The following is a 9,167-nucleotide window of genomic DNA, read 5'->3' on the forward strand; positions in this document are numbered from 1 at the left end:
AGTGCAAGGATCCAAGTTTGATCCCCAGTACAAAAAAAAAAAATGTGACTAAGAATTGTACTTGGATATGCTCTTCAGATCTGTGCAGGGCTTTTACAAAGCTCTTGATGGATTAGTTCCATGGGTAGCATAATTTCAAACACTCAAGTTTGAGCATAGGATAGTAAAATTCTTTGAAATAATTGTGCATCTCAAGGAGAGATCCTTCCATTTGAGAACAGTAACAATTAGAGGTGATCTGTGAAAAAAAGACTGTTCAGAGTTTTTTAGACTTTACCCTGAAGCAAGTCAAATAAAATTAAATATTTAATGAAATCTCACTCTAAGTCCAACCAATGCAAGCAGGAAAATGCCAAGATGGTTTTTAAACTTAATCCTTAACCCTAGGTCACTCACCCAGGGATATTGCTAATGGTGTGACAAGTGAAGTAGAGGAAGGACTAAATTCCCAGGAAACTTGAATCTCATGCATACTTAAAGCTGCAGGACTGTGTCAAGTATATTTTAGCCCATTAAAATGCAATGGATGCATAAAAGCTTTCAAGCAGTAGGTGGATGGTCGAAAAACAATGTATGAGATTCATGCTGTAAAACACTGGCTTTTGTGTACTTTTGGAGCAAAAATAAAAATAAGGAAAAAAAACAAAAAAGAAAAGGAACATCGTGTGCTATCTAAAAACCCAATAGGAAGAAAGGAGGCAGGCACAATCAGTATCGATGGCCCATTATATAAAACTCTCACGATTTCTCCCCACGAATTCATGAACTAGCCTCCCCAGTGGGACTCCCTGCTAATACTACAGCCTAATGCTTCCATCACTCACTGGGACCTGACCAAGAGGATCAGAGTCACTTTGCCTAAAGATCTAGATTAATAGCTGGGCGTGGAGGCACACACCTGTAATCCCAGCACTGGGGAGGATGAGGCAGGAGGATAGCTATGAGTTCAAAACAAGCCTGGGCTACATAGTGAGTTCCAGGTCAACCTCAACTACATAGTGAGACCCTGTCTCAAAAACAAAAAATCTAGATTAGTTTCCCCTGCCTAAAAATGGAGTAACAACTTACTGGTTTGCATCCAAGCCCTTCCCAACTTTCCTTCGTCTCCCTTGTCCAGCTTCACAGCTTCTCACATTTCCACCCCACCATTCATCCAGAGCTCGAGCACTTCAGATGCCCTTCCTGTTTCATGTCACAATCTGAGCCTTTGTATCAGCCTTTCTCTCTTTTTAGGTTGCCTTCCCTCCAAGCCAGCCTCTGGCTTTGATCAAATCTCTAAGTATTCGCATTGCTGTGGAGCTTTTTGTGGCTGGCCAAGTTAAGCACTTTCTTTCTTGGGCTCTCAGGGCACCATGATTCTAAATAATAAATAAAAATACAAGATAATTATTAAGCATCTATGATATACCAGGAAAGGTTCTTAGCTCTTTTACCATTTTAATATTCATTTAATCTTCACAACAACCCCACAGCACTGGCACTATTATTATTACTCCTGTTTTTCAAATAAGAAAATTGAAGCACCAAGATGCTAAGTGTCTTGCCTAAGGTTGTTTCAGCAGTCAGTAACGAACAGAACTGGATCAGAAGCGGCCTGGCATTCGCTCTCCATCACCACGCCTCACTGGCGTCACTCCTCCCACCACCACCCCTGCAGATGAAGGAACAGACTAAGATTAAGGAACAGACCTGGATTAAGCTGCACAGGTGTCCAGGGCTCCACTGGGCCACAGGGCTCCTTGAGGCAAGAGCCAGCTGAGAAAGCACACCCAAAGTTTTGAAGAGCCCCCAAATGAGAAAAACAAGCAGTCCCAAGAATGAAGAGGAAAGATGAGTCAGGCAAACCAGAGAGGTAAGACTTCATGAGCTCCCCATACCCAAGGGCAAGTCCCAATGTCAGACGTGGGCCCAAACTAAAATTGTAAAGAAGGTTCAAATGGTATAACTGATAGTGTGAAATAGGAAGAAAATGGCTAGAGGGGAAGTGGAAAGGGAAGGGGGAAGAAAATAAGGGAACAGAAAAATATGTGAAAAATGGAAACAAAGTCTTTGTAAATAGAGAGGGGTGAAGGGAGTGAAGGGAGGGCAGGGGGATGGGGAAAACTGAGAACCAAGATCTGTCATGTAGAGGTACAAGATCCCAATGATGAATGCAACTGTACTATTTGCTTTAAATGTAGCAATAAACTAAATGGGAAAAAAGTGGACCCTGAAATAAAAGATGAGAGAGCCAGGAACCAAGAGACATTTTGCATATGCCCATTTCTCTTAGGCCCATGGCCCAGGGCAGAAAAATTCTCCTTCTTTAAAGAAGTAAAAGCATGGTGTGAAAAAGTATAATAGCATATAAGATCCTAATGAAATAATTGACCATGTGAAATAGGAAGAAAAGGGCTAAAGGTGTAGGGAAAGTGGGAAGGGTAGGGGAAAGGGAATAAGGGAAAAGAAAAAAATATGAGAAAATGAAAAAATGGAAATAAAGTGTTTGTAAATGGGGAGGGGAGTAGGGGGTGAAGGGAGGGCAGGGACAAGGGGAAAAAATGAGAACCAAGACCTGTCGTGTAAAGGTACAAGATCCCAATGATGAATGTAACTGTACTATACACCTGAAATGTACCAATAAACTCAATTTTTAAAAAAAGTATAAACAAATCTACCTGTTCAAGTACTCTAAACTTCTGATCAGAGGACTGGACTCCCTCTTCCAGGGCTGCTTTACTTTGAAAGTGTTCTTTGAATTTTTTTTACCAACTGTCCTGACTGGTGATTATATTTATTTCCCAGGGCAGCTGCCATGAATACTAGTAGCTATCACATTTTTCTTGAGAACATGTTCCATGTCTTCACACATATTAATCAACACTACATGAAAGAAGTCTTTGACCTCATTTTACGAAGGAGAAAAGAATGGCAGAGAATCCTTACCAAACTTTTCAGGTCCAAACACTAGTGCAAAGAATAATGTATGAATTGGTAGCAGATCTGACTACACTAGACAGTGTTGCTCACTAAATGCCCTGTGTGCTCCCCAGTATTTCCCAGCCTCCAGAAGCATGGAAGGTCGAATGGTCAATTGACTGTATGCAGAATAAATTATGGGCAAATGACAATGATGTATGTCTCTTCTGAATTTAAGAGTATCAACCCTGAAAATTATGAGTTGATGTGGCATGGTCTCAAAACAGAGAGAGAGACTGGATCTGTAAGACACCACATGGAAAAGATCTTGTATGGCTTGTATCTAGATGTCCCACCTAGATGTATCCCCGTCAAAGCCTCATGCACTCATAGGTGAGGCTTTACAGAGGTGGCTGGATCTAGTATGTGTGATACTGGGATTAAGGGTGTGTAGTAATTGGTTGTACAAGGTTAAATTGGTTTGGCATAGTTCTGGGTGTGAATAATGGAAGGCCCACCCTGAGTGTGGACGACATCAACCAATAGCCTTGTAGTCTGGATGGAATATAAAGGGAATGATAGAAGGCAGGCTGCTGCTGCTTCACTGCCTTCTGCCTGCCATAGACTGTTTCTCCTCTTCAAGGTCCTTGTGACAGGCCATCCTGCCTGGGACCCAGCCAACTATGGGCTGAAACCTCTACAAACCATGAGCTAAAACAAACCTTTTCTCCTTTAACTTGTGAATATTGAGCATTTTGTCTCAGCAACAAAAAAGTAACTAAAACAGAGGTGCGTAAGGCACCATGGAATGTGCATCAGATCCTCTGAAAGCAAGAAATAAATCTTTGATGTGATCATCCTCCCAAGACTCCAGCAATGTTGTGGTTTTATTGTTGCTGTTGCTATGGCAGCCTACTTTAACACTATCCTTACTAGTAGAGACTCCAGAACCTGTATTCTCAACCCTAGAACTTCAACTTCTTTTTCTCACCTTTTCAGGATATTTAGCTAATGTGAGGCAGAGGAAAGAGATAAGTAAATAGGTACATTAAATGCTACTATTTTTTTTCAGCAGAGGCATGGGAATAAAATATTTATGAAGCAGCCTCATAGAGGATATGAGGATATGTGATACAACCTATCACACAGAACTGGCTTCAGGATGTGTTCCACAGACTCATTTGGAGATGCAGATAGAATGAAGTAGGTTGTGCTTTATTCTACTCCAACAAGATCTTTCCTGTTTCTTGCTGCCTTCACTAAATTTACAGTTTTGATTCAACTCTAATGCATTTTTTTAATACACAGAAGTTTGTTACACACTGGGACTACAAGACTCCATAGCAAACAAAAGTTTTTAAAAACCCACAAAATGATGTTCAGAAGCCTCAAAAATTCTATCACTGATTTCAGGTAGATTTTTACTTTTGGTGGAACGTGTTTTGTTTCTTTCCTTTAAAGTTAGGCATCTTCCACTCCACTATCTTCCCAATGCATTCAGCAAAGCAGGAGATACATTCTCCTTCAATATTAAGTGGAAAAGTTAAACATGTTTACCTTCCTCCCAGAAGTTTCCACTCACTAATTTATTACCACTCATATAATTCAAATGTGTACACATATAGGTTCATTAAGCACTACTTAAAATAGTGAAAAACTAGAGATAACCTAAGTGTCCATCACTTAGTTATGATATATATACAAGAGATTATATATACATATATATATATGTATATGTGTGTGTATATATACATACACATATATATATATATACATACACACACACACACACACACATATATATATAGGAGATTATTTTAAAGTCCTTATAATGATTCAATATCTCCAGATTTATTGATATGAAAACACATTCACATTAGGCTATGAGTAAAAATTTAAATTATGTCTAGAGTATGATTTTATATATATGTATATATATATATATATATAGAGAGAGAGAGAGAGAGAGAGAGGAAAAAAATTAGTTTATTTTATGTATATAGACTGTATAAAAGGATATGCTCCAAAAATATTAACAGCATTTCTCTCTTCTTGGCAAGTTTTGGGGGTATGCTTCTTTCTTATCCCCTTCTGTAACATTTTCATTTTTAAATGTTTATATATTATCTCTATTACTACAAAAGTAATAAAATTGTTATACTGGGAAAAAATCCTTAGGCTATATGTTAGCAACCTATCCCAAACTTCATTTCAATGACAGCACAAAGTGACATTAATTAACATTAACTGTTTCCAGTGATGGATCTATCTGTAGTTTCCATGCTCAGTCTGGTAGCTGGTCATTACTTAGTCTTAAATGAAAATAATGATGAGGACCTTAAAGTACACTGGAAGTTATTCTATTCTTTGATGAGTGCTCACATCGAACTCTAATATTCAAATGTGAAAGCAGATCTAAGCAAGAAAAGAGATCCAGAGCCATTTCAATAAAAAGTTTGGGTTATTTAACTTCTCGTTGCAGAACAAGAATTCCCAAGGTGATTAAGGTTTTTTATCCCTGCTCAGATCTACAGTGTGTGTGGGGAGATGTTATGGCACTATGACGTCGGCTGGCTGTCAAATAAAGAAGAAATAAAAGAGGCTCTAAACTGTATCTGTCAACACCCCCAATACTATCTCAGACAAGATATTATAAGTTTTCTTTATTTTATGACTCTCATATTTTGAGAAGTTTTGTCAAAAGGGAATTTAATAAAAGGCAAAGTCGAAATACACTGTCAACTCTGTTTTTAAAAACTGACACAAACACCAGAATCTATAACCAATATACAAAAAACTGAGAGGATGACTATAAACAGGAAGTGGATGACTTCAGATTTTAGTGAATTTCTAGATTATAGAAATCTACTGAAACAGTACTATCATAGGGGTATTTAAACAGAAGATATTGTGAATAAAGTTTGTTTTTGGACTAACCCATCCCTTAAACATATTAGATGCTCAATAAAAATGTGCTGAATGATTGTTACATGTTAGAAAGAGGTTGGTTATGCTGCTATAATAAATGCACACTGAAATTTCACTGGTTAAGACAGTAAAGATTAATTTTGGGGCCTGGGGATTTAGCTCAGTGGTGCTGTCACCTGCCTTGCAAATTGAAGGTCCTTAGTTCGACTCCAAGTATAAAAAAATTTTTTAATTTATCCCTCAATTCATATTTCAATATGGTTGGATGCTTATTCTGAAAAGCTTTCACCCAAGTGGTAACTTCAGATTTGGGATTCTTCCAGATTGCAGCTCATCGTTTGGAACTCTGCGGCCGAAGAGAGCCTGGGAAGTCAAGAATGGGTTTTATGGAGAGACCTAGAAGAGGCATATTTTAACTCACACTCCTTTGGACACAGGTCAGCCGTATGTTTTTCACTTGCTGCAAAGAAAGCTGGGAAATGTGGTCTTTCTGTGAACCTAGGAACATAAAATGGATTTATAAGCATGTCAAACGCAGGTATTCTTATGCTATCTATTTTGACACTTTTCTGGAACATATTATATACTACTTTGCTTTCTTTAAAGACAATAATAAACATTATGCTCTCTGTGCTTTGTGTCACAAGCTCTTATGGCAACAATCGCTCACTGTTCTAAGCAAATATACAGACCTAGATGTTATGTTCCTCTGCTGTTGTCTCGGAGCTCCCTAAGGCAGTCATCCACATCTGTGCTTTGTAATGTCTCATTTGTTCAGCCTCTGCTTTTATTCCCTACACCATCACCCAGCCCGGATTTTCACCCTCAGTCTCTTGGAAGACTGCACCTCCATTCCGACCTCACAAACAGCTCATTCATCCCACTCACTGCAGTCAGATGAATTTTCCAGATTTCCCTCCACCATCACTGAGATAACAGCAAACCTTCATCGTCCTAAGTTATAACATCATTTCCCTGCATCTTTCCATTCGCCACCATAGCAATCAAGTCAGATCCAAACTTCTTGGCCTTCATAAACTGAGATTACCTAACTCTCTGATCCCCTTCTTTAATATTCCATTTCAACCTTTTGTGTTGCATTCTGTCCTTTGGCATTGTCCGTATCTCTCTTCCTGTAAGAGAGTCCCTCAGCATCTTCGATTTTCTGTGTCCTAAATTCCTCCAAAATTCCATTTCAGTGTAACCTCTGTATCAGTTAATTAACAAGGGGCTGAGGCAGAAATGCCAACATCTCAGTGGTTTAACAAAACATAGGTTTATTTCTGGCTCTTGTACAGTCCAAGGTGGGTGTGCCTGGAAGTCAGGAGTCTTCCTTAAGGCAGTGAGTGATTCAGGAAACCGGGAAGCCAGGCCTCTTGCATGGGTTCGCCATCTTTAATACTTGGGTTTCAGAGGCTGCAGAAAGAGAGAGTGCATGAAGAACCAGTATAAGGTAGCTTTATGGACTAGGTCTAAAAATGACAGAGAGCGGCTGCTGTCATCCGTGGGCTACAGCTCATTCATGTAGCCACCCTTACACTTGTGAGGAAAACTAAGAGCCCTGAGGTAAGAAAGAATGGGTTTGAGAAATAGTATCCCTTTCAGTATCTACTGTACTGGCTTGTGACTCCTTTCCTGATCAATTCAGCTCCATGATTCCTTCCTCTTCTGAACTTCTGTAACAATTTCTGGTACCATATACACCGTAGTAACATGTGTTCTTTTTTCTTCTGACATATTTCCTTCTTACATCAACTAAGCTTTAGGACAGAATCAGTGCTAAGTATCTCTTAGCACTTCCTGCAATTAGAACACTGCCCCCACAGTAAGAGTTTTATTCAGTATTGACTGATACAAATAATGATAATGCCCTTAAGGGCTATCAAGGTACACAAGTCTCCTCCCAGTGGCATTAAGTGATCCCAACTGGGGGACTGCTATGAATTAGGGAGCTTGTGACTCGCATTTTTTGTTTTTCTTTTTCTTTCTCTTGCCTAACCTTCACACTTTTAGCTACTGCTTTTTATTGCCTCCTATATGTTTGATGCTTCTGGTCAGCCTTCCTTGCTAAAGTCTTTGCAATGCGCTATAAGATTTTGTAATCTTACCAATGGCATCTTTATACAAATGAAATCACCCATGGAACCCCAACAGAGGGAACGAATAACAACAGAACTATTCAGTCTGTGAGGGGTGAGGGTACTTATTCACTTAGCACTGCCTGGCACTGAAGTCCCCCTGTGTTCCTTCCCTTCTAAATCCAACTGTGTGCTCACTGGGACGCATTTCAATAGATGAATTCACTCGGGTTTGTTATTAATGGCCTCAAACCTATTAATGTTGTCAGCAAGTCACTCTTATATCATCCCAACAAAGAAAAGAAGGGGTGAAGAAGAGGGAGTAAGCAAGAAAAATAATTTTGAAAGCTGTGGTAGGTAATAAAATTGATAGATATCAGAAGGATATACCAGGCTTTTCAATAGCGTCCTGTTTTTCCCCTGGTGAGTCTCTATCCAGCTAGTTCACAAAGCCTCATCTCTCATTAAACACCACATCAACATGAAAAGTGCCTTCATGGAGAACGAATACAACTAGTCATAAGCGTCCATTCAAACAGCCTTGAAGAGAAGCCCAAAAGTTTTTCTTTTCTAAAAGGAATCTAGAATGGAAAATCATTTTCACCAAAACTTCGTAACACTTCAAATGGTAAAAGAGATAAGAATTACTACAATTATTTTGAAGAATGTCAAAGTCTATGGGCTCAGTAAAAAGTTCCAGGTACCAAAATCAATATTATTATATATGTTAATGTTTATAGCGGTTGTAATTCTGAATTAATTTCTTTTCCCTTGAGCCATCATTTTTTATCACCTTTTATTAAAGTCACTCGAAATAAATGGTACCCAACAAAGTTTCTTTAAGCCACACTGACCTCTAGAGACATAGAGGGATTACAAAGATGCTCAAGCAAAATAGAACTTCACTTTCACCATAGGAAAATGGATGCAGATTGAGGCCATACTCTTGAGTGAAATAAATAAGTCACACATGTGTAAATACCAAATAGTTCCTCTAGTGTGAAAAACTAAAAGTGTAAATAAGATCCAAATTTTATAACTGATAATGTGACTAGGAAGAAAAAGGCTAAAGGTGTAGGGGAAATGGGAAGGGTAGGGGAAAGGAAATGAGGGAAAAGAAAAGAGATGAGAAAAGAAAAAATTGGAAACAAAATCTTTGTACGTAGAGAAGGGTTGAGAGGGTGAAGGAAGGGCAAGGGCATGGGGAAAAAATGAGAACCAAGACCTGTCATGTAAAGGTACAAGATCCCAATGATGAGAGTG

General features: G+C 38.8%; 1 long non-coding RNA gene across 1 annotated transcript in view; it reads right to left on the reverse strand.

Moving 5' to 3' along the window:
- Positions 1-5,820: 5,820 nt before the first annotated feature.
- LOC117285713 overlaps positions 5,821-9,167 on the reverse strand; it is a 12,721-nt gene continuing 9,374 nt past the window's right edge. Inside the window, exons 2-3 of the long non-coding RNA XR_004516817.1 lie at positions 6,875-7,242; positions 5,821-6,324 (exon numbers count right to left, since the gene is read on the reverse strand). This is a non-coding gene — a long non-coding RNA (uncharacterized LOC117285713). The remainder of the gene's footprint in view (positions 6,325-6,874; positions 7,243-9,167) is intronic.

This window comes from Fukomys damarensis, unplaced genomic scaffold (genome assembly GCF_012274545.1).
Source record: "Fukomys damarensis isolate Sample0158 unplaced genomic scaffold, DMR_v1.0_HiC HiC_scaffold_12, whole genome shotgun sequence".
NCBI classification, from domain to species: Eukaryota; Metazoa; Chordata; class Mammalia; order Rodentia; family Bathyergidae; genus Fukomys; species Fukomys damarensis.